At 37.9% G+C, this 14,904-nt stretch overlaps 1 long non-coding RNA gene and 1 pseudogene across 1 annotated transcript in view; both read right to left on the bottom strand.

The window, feature by feature from the left end:
* LOC141371375 (uncharacterized) overlaps positions 1–14,904 on the bottom strand; it is a 411,253-nt gene that overhangs the window by 48,353 nt on the left and 347,996 nt on the right. The gene's annotated exons all lie outside the window — the stretch shown is intronic.
* LOC112819982 (protein TFG pseudogene) lies at positions 2,615–3,826 on the bottom strand (annotated as a pseudogene).

Genomic DNA, 14,904 nt, shown 5'->3' with positions numbered 1-14,904 from the left:
AATCCATTCTCTTTCATGATAAAATCAATATTCTGTAGAAAAAAATAAGGAAAAGAAACTTCTTGACTGTGGAACAACGTTCCTTAAAGACAACATCAGGAAGGAAGAGCTACACCTAGGGTATCCTGTGTTGCATGGTGGTACAAGAGAAGCAGGATGTTGAAAGGCACAGTTGCATCTCCTTTGTGGGATCCCACTGTACCCCATCCGAATGCTTTTCTCCTTTTCAGCTTGTATGGCTTCTCATCTTCTGTCTTTAAAAAGATGAATTGTCGGAGTTTCACACCCAAGCCCAATCCTTATTATCTTTAACGGGAAAAAGTGAGGCCCTGCAAGCTCAGGACAAGGGGTTCAAGCAGGAAGGAACAGAGCACCAGAGCTCTGATTTTACCCTTAATAGCATCCTCCTTTCTTTATGAGGCCTAGCTACAGGACTGCTAGAATGGTTTCTTCTTTTCTTTTTGTTCCTTGATTTCTCTCATTAAGCACCAATTAACTGGCAGGCATAGGTTTTCTACAATCTCTTAGACTCAAGAAAAATGGCGAAAACGAAGATTCAAAACATTTTAGGGTCATAGAGAAAGGAAACTAATGACAGTTTGCTTTTGTTCTTTAAGTAATGGAGGAGGCAAAAGTTAACCACACAGAGAAAGGTTGGGATAGAAATGGGTAATAAAACTGGGAATTGCTACTGTGAAAATATGGCAGGGAATCAACTAGAGATGAATAAGAAAATTGCAATAAGGGTCCAAGAGCTGATGGATAGCATGCCTTATTACAGTGATTTGCACATTTTTTTCCCTTCAAGTCATGACCAAATGTCCTTTGGCAGAAGTCCATGTTTGAGGATGGGAAAATTTACATCTTTATTTTCAGTAACCTTGAACTGAAATTTACATTTCCTTCAATTGTGAATATAGTCCACAAACCACATTAGTATTAGTTCTTGGTGACATTTTACCCAATTGAAATACTGGATATTTTCATACCATATTAGAGTTATAGTATTTCAAATATCATCTATTATGCTCCAATGGTATCCCTTTTTATCAAAAGTTTTTACAGAGGAATTATTACAATTTCATTTTTTGGGTATTTCAATATAATTAGTTTCTTTTGTATTCTCTCTCTCTCTATTTTTATTATGTTCAGTTAGCCAGCATATAGTACATCATTAGTTTTGATGTAGTGTTCAGCGATTCATTAGTTGTGTAAAACACCCAGTGCTCATCACCACACTTGCCCGCACCAATACCCATCACCCGGCTCCCACCTCCCTTCTGTAACTCTCAGTTTGTTTCCCGGAGTCCAGTCTCTCATGGTTTATCTCCCTTTTTTATTTCTTCCCATTCCATTTTCCCTCCTTTCCCCTGTGGTCCTCTGTGCTATTCCTGATGTTCCACATATGAGTGAAACCATGTAATTGTCTTTCTTTGATTGACTTATTTCACTAAGCATAATCCCCTCCAGTTCCATCCATGTTGATGCAAATGGTAGGTATTCATCCTTTCTGATGGCTGAGTCATAGTCCATTGTATATTTGTACCACATCTTCTTTACCCATTCATCTGTTGAAGGGCATCTCGGCTCCTTCCATAGTTTGGCTACTGTGGACATTGCTGCTATGAACATTGGGGTGCATGTGCCCCTTTTTTTCACTACATCTGTATCTTTGGGGTAAACACCCAGTAATGCAATCACTGGGTCATAGGGTAGCTCTATTTTTAACGTCTTGAGGAATCTCCATACTGTTTTCCAGCATGGTTGTACCAGCTTGCATTCCCACCAAAAGTGTCAGAGGATTTCCCTTTCTCCAAATCCTCGCCAACACTTGTTTCTTGTCTTGTTAATTTTGGCCATTCTAACTGGTGTAAGGTGGTATCTCATTGTGGTTTTGATTTGTATTTCCCTGATAGCCTAGTGATGTTGAACATTTTTTCATGTGTCAATTAGCCATTTGTATGTCTTCTTTGGAGAAGTGTCTATTCATGTCTTCTGCCCATTTCTTGACTGGATATTTGTTTTTTTGGGTGTTGAGTTTGAGACGTTTATAGATCTTGGATACCAGCCCTTTATTTGTAGTGTCATTTGCAAATATTTTCTCCCATTCTGTGGACTGTCTCTTAGTTTTGTTGATGGTTTCCTTTGCTGTGCAAAAGCTTTTAATCTTTTTTTTTCCCGATTCAATTATCTTTATTAACCTATCAATGTTACATTTTATACATAATACCTAGTTATTTTCTCAAAGGGATCAACATTTTAGTACATCATGTTAATAATAAAAAGCCAAGTTCAGATGGCTAAACTTCAACCTAGCATTTTAATATCCTCCAGACAAGGCAAGCTAGAAAGGCAATCACTTTACGCACATCAGAGTAGTGTTCCAAAATAACTAGGCAGCTGCTACACTTTTAAGCAAGGGAAGAAAAAAACTTTCATTTTGATCTTTTTGTGTTCTAGCAAATTATACTTTCAATTAACAGCAACAATGATACCATAAAAAATGCTCTGCTTTTTAAATTTCTGAACTTCAATACAAATTAAAATAGTAGTACTGGAGTCTTTTGGGAGGCAAACCACTATCAGCTACATTCAGGTGTGTAGTTGAGCCTCTTTATCGATAACCAGGTCCAGGTTGGGTATAGCCCTGACCAAAGGGAGGGCGGGTGCGTGCATAAGGGGTGCGTGCACTAGGCGGGTGCGTGCACTAGGAGGTGGAGTCATAGTACTTCCAGGAGGTGGAGTAAAACCTGGTCTCGGTTGATAGGCCCCGGGTTGGCTTGGAGCCATTCCAGGTTGTGAGGCAGGGGCCACAGCATAACTGGTAGGCTGAGAAGTTCGGGTAGTGTAAGTTTGTGGAGGGTAACTGCTCGCCTGGTACTGCTGTGGTGGTTGAGCAGGCAGCTGTTGAGCCTGGCCAGCAAAGGCAGGAGCCGGTGCCTGGGAAGCTGGTTGCTGGCCATATCCCTGGAACTGCTGAGGTTGTTGGGGTCCAGTCTGCTGACTATAGCCTGCTGAATACTGGATACCATACTGCTGGGGCGGCTGGGGCGGCTGGAGTGGCTGCTGAGCACCATAGCCGGCCTGCTTGCAGGTACTGCTGGTACATCTGACCTGCTTGTGTCTGAGCTCCTGTATACGGGGGCTGCTGTGGCTGAACTCCTGGCGGATGAGCTGCAGAGGAGGAGGAAGCAATGCTGTCGGGGGTTCCTGAACGGTCTTCTGCAGGAGCACTGGGTGGCCCTGAAACCTGATCATCTGTTAAGCCAAATGCTGACATGACATTTTTATTGATTTCATCTTGGTTTTTTAAAGGATCAAAAGCTGACATACTTGCTGCCATAACCTGAGTAGACTGTTTTCCAGAAGAATCAGAAGCAGCAGGCTTTTCATCCCTACCATCCACAGTATCATTTTCAGGAATACTGGTGGAAGGTCCTGGTTCTCCAGGTGGTTCCAAACTATCCAACAAGCGATTCACTTTATTTCGCAGTTCTATTAGCTCTCGACGTAGATATTTCACTTGACTGGATTCAAGGGGTCTTGGTTGGCCATTAACAAATAATGCCAGTTTCAGTATTCTACTACACTGAATTGCAAAAGAAAGGTCAGAACTATCAAAAATTGTTATAAGATCTCCATCTTCATCTTTATACTTTATTGTAACTTCATCATTACTCAGGAGTTTTCCTCTGAAAACTCAATGCATCATTAGCACTAATTCATCATAAGTAATATCTTCATTATGAATTGGAATTTGTCGAATATCCTCCCCAAGTTGAGCTTTGATGGTTAGCTTCCCACTTAGGTCCAACTGTCCATTCATGGTGGACTCCAGGATGTTGTGTACATACAACTCTATGGAAAGACTGACTGGTGCGAGGCCGACGCTGGGTTGGCTCCGGGCGTCGTGGGGTGGCTACGGTCATGGCCCACTCCGGTGCCCTCCGCCCTCGCTGCCGCACTTCGCTAGTAAGCTTGCGCGGGCCCCGGCCAATCGCACGGACCCACCAAGCCTAGCGAGATCTCGGGCCCCAAAAGCTTTTAATCTTGATAAAGTCCCAAAAGTGCATTTTTGCTTTTGTTTCCCTTGCCTTTAGAGATGTGTCTTGAAAGAAGTTGCTGTGGCCAATGTCAGAGAGGTTACTGCCTATGTTCTCCTCTAGGATTTTGATGGATTCCTGTCTCACATTGAGGTTTTTCATCCATTTTAAGTTTGTCTTTGTGTATGGTGTAAGAGAATGGTCTAGTTTAATTCTTCTGCATGTGGTTGTCCTATATTTTTTTAATTTACTTTACTTTTTAATTTAATTTTTAAAACAAATTCAATTAATTAACATATAATTTATTATTAGTTTCAGAGGTAGGTTAGTGATTCATCAATTTTATATAATACCCAGTGCTCATTACATCACGTGCCCTCCTTAACGTGCCCCCCCCCCCCCCCCCCCCCCCCCCCCCCCCCCCCCTCCCCTCCAGTTTCATTCATTTTGTTTCCTATGATTAGGAATCTCTTATGGTTTGTCTCTCTCTCTGATCTATATTTTTTTAATATAAATTTTTCTAGGGGTGCCTGGGTGGCTCAGTCATTAAGTGTCTGCCTTCAGCTCAGGTCATGATCCCAGGGTCCTGAGATTGAGCCCCGCATCGGGCTCCCTGCTCAGTGGGGAGCCTGCTTCTCCCTCTTCCACTCCCCCTGCTTGTGTTCCCTCTCTCACTGTCTCACTCTCTTTGTCAAATAAATTAAAAAAAATCTTTAAAAAAATATTTTTAGGAAGATTCTGTGGTGTTCATATGCTTTATCAAATTACCAAAGGTATTCATAGCATGTAAAGGGTTAAGAATGCCTGTTCTTTGCTGTCTCAATATTTGTCATACAAAATATAACACTCAAGACTAAGGGGGATGGGATACAATGGAATGAAATATTGTTATTGGAATGGACAATGAGCCTAAGCAATTACTTAGGCTCATAAGCTACTATGAGATGCTGCTTTTTTATGTCAAAATTTTAAATATTACGACTTAAGTGGTATTTTTCTTTTACAAATGCCCAGGACTTTTGTTTACAGTCAATTAAACCTGTCTCATTTATCCTCTCTAACCTTCAGTCAGAATACCCACATAATGTAGCATTCATATTTTAACACTGTGTGTCCAACAGCATGATTTAAGGCTGACGAAGTCTTCTCTATATAGGTACTTTATTTGCTGAATATCCATAGATGCCATTTACAAGTCCTGTGGTTGCTAGCATCAGGGTTTTTTGCAAGTAAATATTGATTGTGGACCTATGATTTTTTACTGATTGATAAATCAGTGCCTAAATGAGGTGACTGAATAAGACTGACAATTTAGTATCAAAACAAGGACTGCAATAATGTAAGGGATATCTGTTCCTCTTTGCACTCGCCATGCCAATACCCATTCCCCATCAATTTTTAGGAAAGCAACCAATGTTTCACTTTATCAAAACATCCTTCCACTCTTAATTCCTATGATTCAGTTGGGGCTGGCCCTTTCTCCAGCTTCAGGGGTGAGTATGTAACTCAGGTGAATTAATTAAGAGAACTGTGTTTTCTTTTCCATTGTGGTTGTCATAGGCAGAGTCATAAATTATCTAGGCAACTAAGACTCATTTTGAGGGACATTCACTGGAACTTTTGGGGAAAAAAAAAATGGGTGTTGTTGAGAGCTTACATGAAGCCTGGAGCTGTTTGCAGCCATCTTTCCACCATGATAGCAGAGCATGCCAAAGAACAGAAGTTCTACAGAAAAGCATTCCTAGACATGGTAAGAGTCATTTTCATTTTTGTGACCTAATTAGAGTGTTGGATTTAGCTGTGCCTGAAGTCAGCATGTGGGTTTTCATTTCTGTGCTCCTAACCGTGTGAATCTAATTCCATTAATTCACTTTAAGATTCAGTTACCTGGAACAAAATGAGTGTGGACTAACAGACACTTTTGCTAAATTCCAAATGCTAATTAGTCTGGAAGGTTCTTATTAACTATGAAATACTTATTAATGATGCATAAATTAGTCAAAATAAGAATAGCAGCAAAGGAAATTATTTCATAGGTCTTAAGAATCTCGGTTTAAATTAAACCGTGACTAAGTTATGGAGGAGGAAGAAAAGCTGGATATTTCAAGTGACCAATAAATTGTATAAATATGAGTTAATTGTTTGAAGGGATTCTGCGTTTATCCTGCTGATGCCATAATTTCTAAGCTGGCATGCTTTCATCATTTGCACACGTTGAAGTCGGAGAACCTAATCAATCTTCCTCCTGGATTTGTATTCGTATAGAAATGGTGGCCTGTTCTAGGAAAGCCAGTGTTGCCAGGCCTATTGTACTGAAGAAGAAATGAGTAAGAGTCTTGATTACCTTACAAATAAATCTGATTAACAGTTATATTAATTAAAATGCCTGGTTCTGCGGCTATTTCGAACTACTTATACGTGATTTAATTCATATCAGCAGCTAATTTGTATCTAATGCAAACTAATGGGTTTTATGTAAATGGAGCATGTGACAGTCTGTTTAAAAAACAAATTATCTCTAGTTTCATTTCAGTTATTTTAATTAAATTTAGAGTGTATGTGGTGGGGGGATGAAGGGGAAAGGGATGTGTTACATATGAGGTGGCGATTAAATCCAATTTAATTCTACAGAATAAGAAACAAGTGATTCTCTCAACAGTCACATTGGCCCTTTCATAAAGTTTAGAGAAGTCAAGAGGGTTAGCATACAGAAAAGACCCTAACATTCTAGATGGTATGTTTGTTATTACGCTTGTGTCTATTAGCCATTTGTAGGTCTTAAAATAAGTGTCTTAAAAAATTTCTAAATTTGGCTGGAAGTTATTTTATACCTAAATGCCTATTATGTGCATATATTTTCCTTTCTTTGATTTGGAAATTTTGAAACCATTTTATAAATTGGTTAATGTTTCTTTACTTGACTGTCAATAGCTTAAACCTATGGAATCATATTTTAATCATATTTTACAAAGCTTTCCCCAATCTATAGTTTATACATTTCTAAATTATCTTTGGTCTTTTTTTCCTTTCCAAAGAGCATTTTTTTTTCTTTTTTCCCTGAACTTTGACATGTTCTCTGTAGCTAAAGAGAATTTTGGCACATTCTTCATAGTTTTTGCTATTTACTCCTAGACTAGAACCATCTCTCAACTTGTAAAGTTTACTTAACTTCAAGGCTGATGTACTTCCCATTTTTTTCTTGCATTATAGTTACTTTTTTCTGTTTCTATTCTCAGCTTACTAGATCATAGAGTTGTTTTTTTTTAAGAATAAGAACTATCTTTTTCATTTCCACACAGTCAGTATGATTTTGTTGCATTAGTAGACATTAAAATCACCATCTCTTGAATGATATCTCCTTAAAAAAATTATTCAAAACACTAAATCACAAGTCTTCTAAAATCTCCATTTTCAACAAAGAACAAAACATAACTCTTCTCCTCATGCTATTGGTTACAGGATAAAAACTAAACTCAACAATATGATCAATCTGGTTTTCCAAACCCAAGTTCCAATATTACCTCAAAAATTCACACACCATTACCTCTTAGAAGTAGTACTAGTGTCATGGTAACATAATGAAGGATCACCTATTGGTCTCTGGGAGTTGGGAAGGCCTAAGGAAGGCAACAATTGAGCTCAGGCTTGAAGGAATTTTCTAGGAAAATGTGGGGGAGAATGTGCTTCCACGATATAAAACAGCACATGTATTCCTCACATAATATGGTATAGCATAAATCTTAAAAAAGACATTATGCACTTGTATTGAACTGTTTTCTTAAGAAAATATTTTAAATCATCATCTACCTTAAGACTTTTTCCAGTTTTACATTTGTAAAATTGCAGCTCTTCTTAAAAATACCTTGGATTTCCCCCCTTGAATATTTTAATGTCAGAATTTAAAAGAAGTTTTAGAAACAGTGTCATTGGTACATATCCACAATTACAGATTTTTGTCACAAGCCTGGACAGGAAAAGACAATCAATTTTTAAACTTCATATTTCCTTGTCACCAGAGACAGAAACAGCAAATCCAAACAATTGTTTGTGGATGTTAATTCTGGTCAGATTGATCAAACAACTGCCTCTCCAGTTTCACTGGTTGTCTAGGGAGTGTTGGCTTTCCTACATAGCAGATACAGTTCAACTGCCACCAGTCTGGAGCCACACACAACTCAACTCTTCCAGACAAACTCTCACAGATATAATTAGCCCTATTTGAAATGCAAAAACTCAGTCTGAATGATTGGAAATCCATTTTTTTATAATAAAGTTAGATTCTAACGAGTTATTTAATGAATTACATCATAATTCACTTCAGGAACATCATAACTATTGAGATGGTATAGTAAATGCTTTGTTGGGTACTGTGAGGTAACAGATGCACCAAAATAGTGTGGTCTCAGTGACTCTTCAAAAGCAGACAGACAATGGAAAGCTCCTGTGGTGTAGAGGAGCTACCTTATTTCAATTAAGCCCATGACATATGCAAATTATAATTTATACAAAAGATACCTAAAGGGATGTAGTTCAAGGAGGAAGTGGAAAGAAGAGAAAATGCACTTCAGAGAGCTCACAGCTATATCCTTTCTCCAAAGCAAAAAGTAATTTACTAAGAAAGCGTTATTTGTGCAGTTGCAAAATCCCTCCTCTATAGCCCTACCTTTCAAGCCCTTCTCCCCTCTCAACTTAGCTACATTAGCCTTCTACATTGATTCAATTGGCAGGTGATTTATCAGGCCAGCATTTCATCTTCCCTACAAAGGCAAAACGTGCCCTGTTCCCGGGTGCTACAAGAGGGAACAGACGAATATTCCTTTGATGCTACAAGGACACCAGACTGATAAAATTTGCTCCTGCATTGAACTTGACATGGAAGTGGAGTGCTTTAACTTTTAAAAGTCTGTTCTGTAACTCTCAGAAAAACTGATGACCCTCATTGATATTCACTTTTCAAGTGCAGATAAATCTTCTCTGTTATTTTTTTCTTCTATTCTAGGTCCAAAATTTTCACCTTTTACACATACACACCCTGTTATCTCAAACTGACAAAAATCTTCCTACCTGCTGAGTCACTCAGTCCATCCAGCTACTTATTCATCTATCTGTCCATAAGTAGCGGGGATGGAAACATGTTGCTTATAAACCAAAGTCACCTGCATTTGCTTCCACATACTAGAGAGTGGGATGATTTATAACCAAGAGGAGACTGTTTAAAAAAGTACCGTAGTCCCTCCTCCCTATATTTCAGTGAGGCAAATAAGAAGTAAATGTGTAAGAAAGTGAGAAGAATATAGAGTTCAAAGGCATCACAGGAGCTAAGGAAGGGGTATTAGCAGTGCCACTTCACAGGTGAGTGACTTGTGCAGCCACACAGGACCCTGCATCCAGAAGGGCTCCACACTTGGTTTAATGTTCTGTTGTCACTATCTTGAAATCCTTAATAATTTTTGAACAAGAGAAATGCATTTTTATATAGCACTGGGCCTGCAAATTATATAGCCAGTTTTGGATAGAAACACTTCATTTTCTTTAATTTAGCCCAAATTTTGAGTTAAATGCAGTGAAATATTGCCAATCAAGTGTCTGATGCCTATATCCAGGTGTGAAGTAATACAGCAAATATTATGGAAAGCCACTTAATAGCAGTAATGACTTTCATATCCTATAGTTCTGTGTTTTCAGACACTAGGGATGGTTTATTCCACAGGTTGGGGTTAATTTATAGGATTTGCATTTATTTAATTAGACTGAGACTTCTTCTCCTCCCTTCACTTTTATGAGTGTGTCCTGTGGTTTTTCTAGGTAACTGATTTTCATAATGGAGGGTTGTTAGGACATGGATTAACTTAACACAGACTACCTAAACCTCAGGCTTATTTTTTACATTTATTTTTTAAAAGCTGAATGTTTCCTTGTGGTCAATCTGATTAGGCTTGAGTAGGCAAGGCTGTAGTAACCTCCTGGAAGATAGCTGTTCTTACCCACCTCTCTGCCTTTTAGGCTGCAAAAGTCAGTCTTTAAGTCAGTCAGTCTTTAAGTTCCCAAGTGCCAGATACTCTCTTCACTAACATCTCTTAAAGCTATACACAGTAACATTTATCAAATCCTGGCTAATGGGAGCTGAGGGAAAAGGCCTGTTGGAGGCTTTGAGGAAAGGTTTTTTTTTTGATGATAAAGAGAGGAGACACTTAGCCACATTGCTTGTCTTTGGATACGGTTGTATGAACACATGATGCATGGAGCTACAGCAAAATCTTGTGACAATGAGGGCAAAGCATGAAAACGGAAGAGAGGTGGAAAGCACATAGGACACTGATGAAGCCATTTTGTTACTGGATTAAGCAATGCTGAAACAACCTACCTCTTCAGAAGTTTTGTAAATTTAAGCCAATGGTTCTCAAAGTGTAGTCCCCTGGACCAGCAATGTCAGCACTGCTGAGGAATTTGTTAGGAAAGAGAATTCTCAGGCCCCACCTTAGATTACTGAATCAGAAACATTGGAAATAAAACCAAGCATTCTGTGTTTTAACAAGCGCTCTTGGTAATTCTGATGCATACTGAAGTTTAAGAACTATTGAATTAAACTACATTTTGTCAGCTATTCTGTTCATTGTAATTCAAACAATCTCAACTTGATCATAAGAGACTGGAACACTAAAATATGATCATATTTTCTTTTAAGTTATATTTTGACAACATAGATTCCTGAATTAGAAATAATTAAACTTAGTATTTAGTTAACACAAATAGTTTAACTAAGATCTTATCACTTTGCTCGTAACATCCATCTGCAAGAATCATCATGATTATCAGATAAAAGTTGATTGAATATTATATTATTATTTGTCTCATAAAAGTGACACAGTAGACACAAGGGGACACTAGAGCCTCTTTTTTTTTTCTTTTTGGTCAGTGTATTCTTACTAGATCAATTTATTTGTGCCAGACTAAATGGAGTTATAGGCTACAATATTTAGTTTTAACCACATGAATTTTCACAAAATAAGGGAGTTAAGATACTCCTAAAAAGAAATTACAGGTTGAAGAAATCATAAATAAGTATAGGTGAAAATAGTGGTGTTGCTGTTTTCCATTTGGTTCGTGGGCATTTTGCTGACCTTGTTAAAAGACAAAAACAAGTATGTTCTAAAATGACACAGTGAGAAGTTGCCAAATATTATTTAAAATAATCAGGAAGATTTACACCTACTATTTTTAGTGCTAACCCTCACTCTAAGTGGATATTTGCCTATAAATATTAGTTAACAATAGTTATAGCCATATCTGTAACTATCTATCATTATCCACACTATATGCCACTACTGTTTTATTTTTCACTGACATCTAACATTTTATTTTGCTACTGATTTTATTCTATTTTTTAAATGATAGAGGATATTTAATCAAAAAAGTTTATAGGCTCTTGACTCATAAAATGAGGTCAAAATACCTTGCTTTTCAAACTATGATTTCTGGCATCTGAGCCCAATCTGCTTTTCAGTCATAATTTTCCTTTATTCTTCCTTCATGCTCTGTGTGCTTTTGCTACACTAAAGGAGCTGCTCACTCTTCTTCATACCCAGCTCCACACTTTCTCAAACTAATCTCAGCCAGGAGTCATTTCACCTTCCCTGAACTCTCATAATGAGAGTTGATGCTTTATAGCCTTTTAAGTTCTTTGTGGGCAGAATTCATTATCCGATTCATTTTACATCTCCCATAATGCATAGGATGTGGATTCCAAGAAAATGTGTTAGTAGAAGTAAGAAAGGAGAAAAGAAGTATCAACTGTGTGAGCAAAGAAGTAGTTTTTCACCTTTCCTGTCTCGAGGTTCAGGTTGATGGGAGTCACCAAGCTATTCAAACTAATTCCTTTAATCATCTCATTTTGAAAGTGTACTTCTTTTTACACTGTATTTCATGACTAGAGTAAGCTTAAAGTATCACCAGGACTACAGCAAACAGAAACTTGAGAGGCAGAAGTGTGTGGGCCATGGACATGTTATGGTTCAGACCTAGGTGACAGTCCCAGATCCATTGCTTACTAAATGTGCACATGCAACTGTTCTCCAAACTCTTTCTTCTTTAACGTTTTCATCTTTAAAATGGCTATATGAATTCAAATAAGTGATACATGAAAGCAACTTAGCATGGTACCTGGATATAACAAATGTCCTATTTGCTGTGAATGGGAAATTTTGTTTTCCTCTACTCAGAACACTTTTGATACCAAATGTGTGGGTTTTTTTTTTTCCGACACCAACCAATTCTCCAACTCTCTTGACACCAACTGGGTATCCTATGATTCAGTTATGACATTAACTGCCTGGAGTTAGTGCAGATATCACAGGTTAAGGGCTCAGTACCACATGACTGCCTTGTGCTTCAGATGCCAGTCATAAGTCAAAGGTTGTTAATTATACTTCTGACCAACAGGCTGTAAATTGAGAGTTCCCTTAACCCTGTCCTCAGTTTTGATGATTTGTTATAATGGCTCAAAGACCTCAAAGGAATATTTACTTATGTTTACTGGTTTATCATGAAGAATATGATGAAGGATACAGACAAGCAGTCAGATAAAGGGGTACGTAGGGTGAGATGTGCAAGGGTCCTGAATGCAGGAGCTTCTGTCCCTATGAGTTTGGGGGGCTCCACACTCCTAGCATATGGATGTGTTCATCAGCTTGGAAGCTCTCTACCCTCTGTAGTTTAGAAAACTTTTATGGAGGCTTCATCATGTTAGCGTGATCAACCTCCAATTTCCAATGCCTCTCCCCTCCCTGGAGGATGAAGTTTGGAGCTGAAAGTTCCATGCTTGGCCTTTCTGGCTACCAGCCCCCATCGAGAAGCCTAGCAAGAGTTGCCTCATTAGAGCAAAATATGCTCCTAGCATCCACAAAATTCCAAGGGATTTAGGAGCTCTGTGTGAGACACTCCTATCACTTCCATCACTCAGGAAATTATAAGGTTTTAGGAGCACTGTTTTAGGAATCAGGGACAGAGACCAAATAGATAGTTCTTATTATGTCACAGCTACCTCTTATTATTAATCATTCTTCCCATTTCATGTGTCCTTAAAGACTAATTATGATAATATGTATGCATAATATGCTTATTTTGCTAAATTCTAAAGTTAATTAGCATTGGTACAACTATCTTACAGTTCATTCATAGCTTAGTAATTTATGCTTTGATTATTTTCTTAGACTTTTTAACATGAATCATTTCCTATAATCAACGTTATTAATTTTACACTTTAAATCACCTCCAACATTTATTCAATTGGCCATTTAACATTCTGGGAGGTGGAAAAGAAAGTTTATATACTTGCAAATAATAGAAGTTAAATTGAAAGGAGAACTATAACAATAAGGAAATGGTATCAAATAAATAATACCAGAAATTCCTCATATCTGAAAGATACCAGTCTTCAGATAAAGTTTCACTGAGTCTCTAATAAAATGGGGAAAACAAAAAACAATCTCATACCAATGTGTACATATCATTGTGTGATTTTTAACACACTAACACTAAAGAGGCATTTCTAAGAGATTCAAAATGTTGTGTGAGGGGTAACTGTTCTGATACAAATAATAGGATATCAAAATATCATTCATCTCTCAATGCTAACCCATATCCTAGAAGTTCTTAAAGCAATGCCTCTAATATGATGGTTTTCATCCTGTAAGACTATAGTCAGACTGTCAATCAGCTGTGAGAAAAGAAAAAATATAATCTCAAAAATGTAAGGACTTAATTATTTAGCTCTTGTGCAATCTGCCTTAGGAAGGTTCTAGCGAATGTACCTAAGAAAAATAAATGATGAACCCACACGTGTGCAAAAAAGCACGCTATCCAGGAAAAAGGCTATCTAGTACAGGAGAATGAAGATTTGAAATTCCAGAGTGACAGCTGTGTTTCAGCACAGAGAGAAGTAATCCTTCATATTAGAGCTAGTGGTTAGAGAGCTGCATGGAAGAAGTTCAAGTTTTCTGAAATATTTGGGTATTACGGAAAATTATTACTGGGCATTTGACAAATTTGATGGAACATTTGGATAAATATCAACAACAGATACATAGAACACAAAGAAATCTTGAAAGGCAGAAATGGACTCTAAGGAAAAAAAAGCTTGTATTGAGAAGAAAACATAAATCACCTGACATAGCAATAAATAAACAGTCTTTACAAGACTGTAATTATATAAAATTGACTAATGATTTCACCAAACAAAATAGTACAGTATTCGAATGCTGTGGGAGAGGAATTTGGAAGTGATGATGGTGGAATAAGAGAATTTAAACATTAAAACAGGAAGTCAATAGTTGCTGCCAAAAACAGATAAAGAACTACAAGTTTTAAAAATTTTACTTAGGAAAATAGTGATGAATACCAAAAGAAATAACTAATAGAGTTGAAAGCCATTAGGGGAGAGAATTCTGGAATTGATAGTCTGGAATTGGCTTCCTCCTTTCCTCCCTCTTTTTCTCTACTCCCCAATTCCAATTTACTTGCCTTCCTGAGACCATTAGGCAACTCCATATGTCTGAGGTCTCTGTGCATGAGGTATCTGGCTTTGTTGAGGTCTTGCAGTATCCTGGGTTCTCTTCTCTTTGAGCCAAACAGTGATATGGACTTTGGGGGTTAGAGACCAGGGACGAGGCCCTGAGGGCAGTAGATTATAGGAAAAGCTGTGCTTAAGACAACTGTGGACTCAAGGGACACTTGGATGTTGAGCTATATTAGCGTACCAGGTATTGCAGATTCCTAGAGAACTGGAAGAAAGGTGAGTCCGTGGGATGAGCCTCCCCTACCCATGAAGCTGTAAGAATATGGACAGACTGCTGAACAGGGTTTC

Source organism: Callorhinus ursinus, unplaced genomic scaffold (genome assembly GCF_003265705.2).
Source record: "Callorhinus ursinus isolate GAN/ISIS: 27379988/994484 unplaced genomic scaffold, GSC_fseal_2.0 scaffold3, whole genome shotgun sequence".
NCBI classification, from domain to species: Eukaryota; Metazoa; Chordata; class Mammalia; order Carnivora; family Otariidae; genus Callorhinus; species Callorhinus ursinus.
Note: the sequence above shows the minus strand (reverse complement) of the source record. Positions and strands in the feature narration are given on the sequence as shown.